Raw genomic sequence first — 2,852 nt, 5'->3', positions numbered from 1 at the left:
ATTCTAAATCTTATTTTTTTCCTGAATCTGTATGATGTAAATATTAAACTGTACTTACTGCATGGTACAATAAGCAAAACATACTGTTTTTTTAAGCGAAAGGTTAAAAATGATATTTTATATGGATCTTATAGATGAAACTGATTTCAAGTTTTCATTTAATATTTTCGATGACAGTTGAATTCTTAGGGATGACAATGGATCAGATTTTGTCTGATATATAACCAAACCCGACTTCGTTTAGTCAGACCCAAATCATATCTAATAAGATGAGGATTTGTTTTTTGTTTTTTGCTACTGAATCCTATGGATATTCAGATTTGATGGATAGCTGAATCCGCTTACATGTAAAAGATGGATTTGGTATGAGCTTTTCACCATCCAAGTCCAAATCTAAATTCATTTAGGCACCATTTGATTAGTCTCATCTGGTATTGACCATATTTGTTCCAAATCCGAACTATTTACATCCCTAATCCTAAAACAGGACATGGGACTTTTTTTTAAAAGTATCAGGCAAATGGTAGGTCTCCAAATACAATTTATTTTCCTTTGCCACGTAAAGCGCCTGTGCTGTTTGGATTTGGATTTGAATTTGGATTTGTGCCATTTAGGTCCAGCAAGTGAGAACTCATACCTAGCAAAAAATGTAGAAACTAACGTCATGCGTGAATGCTCATACAATGATTGGGTTGGTTACTCGATAAAATTATAATTTGATCTCATCACGGCCGGGTGACCTGTGTGGCCATCAGGGTGGTTGTGAGGGTGCTAAGATGAAGACACTAAGGCTTGGTGGTCATGGGGCTCCACCCGAGGCTTTTCTTGCTTCAACAAGGGTTCCTTGTCATAAAAAAATTTATAATTGGATCTCCACTGTTGAATAACTACTTTTAGGGAGTTCTTGGTTTTGGATCATGAGAACCCACGTTTACCCAAAGATGTAAATAACCAATCAAGAAAATCAGAACCGAATCCAAGAAAAGTCAAGTGACAAGCACCGCAATGCCATGTTTGGGATTCGCCTCAAGTTGACGTTTTCAATTTACCCCAATTAAATGATATGAAAAAGTCGGAAATTAAAAAAAAAAAACAGAAAGATTGCAAATAGAAAGACGACTCCACTGGGGATCGAACCCAGAATCTCTGGTTCCGTAGACCAGCGCCTTATCCATTGGGCCATGGAGTCGTTGTTGAAAGGCGTTTCTTTTGTATTTTAAAAATCAATTAAATTGCAACTACAGAGCCTAGGCTCGGTCCGTTGGGAGTTTGCACCACTTCCACTAGTTCAGCCAAGAAGGAGACATGAAGCTTTGCCTAGGCCTTTCACTTTGGGTGAACAGTGTTGACTTAGACTTGTCGTTGGACCTAGCTTGACTGATTCAGACTTAGCTCTTGACAGGTGAATAAAGGTGCTGGCTTGGGCCTGGGATGCATTCCTTTAAATTTCACCAGCCCGGTCTGGCCTGACCCTAGTCAAGTAATCTGTAAAGTAGGCCTAGCCTGATCAAAACCGGTCTTTCTGCCCGCCCCCATATCGCCTGGCTTGGGACCAACCCATGTTTGGTTCTTGACCCAATGACCCAATCGTATCCTACCCAAACTGGTCTATTCTGGCACAATGTTTACCCCTGGCATTAGGGCTCAGGTTGTCCTAACTCATGGACCCAGTCCTGATCCAAGTGATCCAAACCCAAATCAGACCCTGAAGCATCTGAATCAGGTTCTGGTCCGATCACCCATGGGTTAAACAGGCTTGCACCTGTACCGAATGGGTATGAAAAGATCTGGGCTGATTGGATAGAATGATCAAATATTTGCAGATTCTTGGTCTGGTTTATGAATGGATGCCCCTAATCCGGGTATGCCTAATAATCACATCCACTGGCTTAATTTCATTAGCTTATTGGGCCTTTTGTTGGGACCCAAGACCACCCATCCTTAGTATTGGATTGAATCAGTAAAAGCCAACCCGTTAACAGTTTGTCAATGGGTTGCATTTGTGCTAGAACTGGTGGATCTGGGCCACTTCAAGAACTAAACCCGGTAAAGTCTCCAATATTTTACATAGAAAAAATTAAATCATGGATCTTAATGGGCTCTCAGGTCCGATCTGAGAGCCAGTTTATAAACCCTCAAACCAGGTTTGAGTTAATATAATAATGGAATCTTGTGGGTCAGACCCTATTAGTTGTCAAACCCATTACATTGAGGCCAAAGCCAGGTCCTATTAGATATTATATGAGTTAGTAACATTGACAGCCCCAAGTATAACCATTGCCCAACATCTTTTATGACCAAATAAGAACTTGTATGAGTTTGTGGGAGGATCAGGTGCAATGTGATTGCACACTTTTAGTTGCACCTGATAGCCCTCCAACATTTATTGGGATCCCAAGAAATGATGGAGGGCGACATGCTAAAAGTGTGCAATCACATTGCACCTGATCTTTTTTCAATGAGTTTAGACATGGAACTAAGGCACTGTTTGGATGGAAACTGGTAGCTAAGATGAAAGTTTATACATTTGGTACAAACTTAAACTACCTTGGTGGTGGATGTTTGGAAACTGGAAGCTGAGACGGGAGTTTATACATTTGGACCATCCCTCCTTTGTATTTGCACTAAGGAATGGATTTGGTAACTACCACCCCTTAGCGCACTTTTTCAATTGCATAAACTCCCTTCGACTACCAGTTTCCAAACAGAGCTAAATGCTCTTAGCATTGTAAATGGGAGAAATTCAAATCCCACTTGCTTTCATCTAGACCTTACATCTCGCCATATCCTGTGTTTTTGGATCTAAGATCAGGTCCATCAAAACTTAGCATTTCATCTTGTAATCCATGACC

General features: G+C 40.5%; 1 non-coding gene across 1 annotated transcript; it reads right to left on the bottom strand.

Moving 5' to 3' along the window:
- Positions 1–1,116: 1,116 nt before the first annotated feature.
- TRNAR-ACG (transfer RNA arginine (anticodon ACG)) lies at positions 1,117–1,189 on the bottom strand. Its single transcript has one exon. It is a non-coding gene; the product is annotated as a tRNA-Arg (tRNA).
- Between the last annotated feature and the right edge of the window lie 1,663 nt (positions 1,190–2,852).

This window comes from Nuphar pumila, chromosome 15, assembly GCF_984573655.1.
Source record: "Nuphar pumila chromosome 15, dmNupPumi1.hap1.1, whole genome shotgun sequence".
NCBI classification, from domain to species: Eukaryota; Viridiplantae; Streptophyta; class Magnoliopsida; order Nymphaeales; family Nymphaeaceae; genus Nuphar; species Nuphar pumila.
The sequence above is the reverse complement of the archived record's forward strand: the minus strand, read 5'-3'. Positions and strand labels throughout refer to the sequence as shown.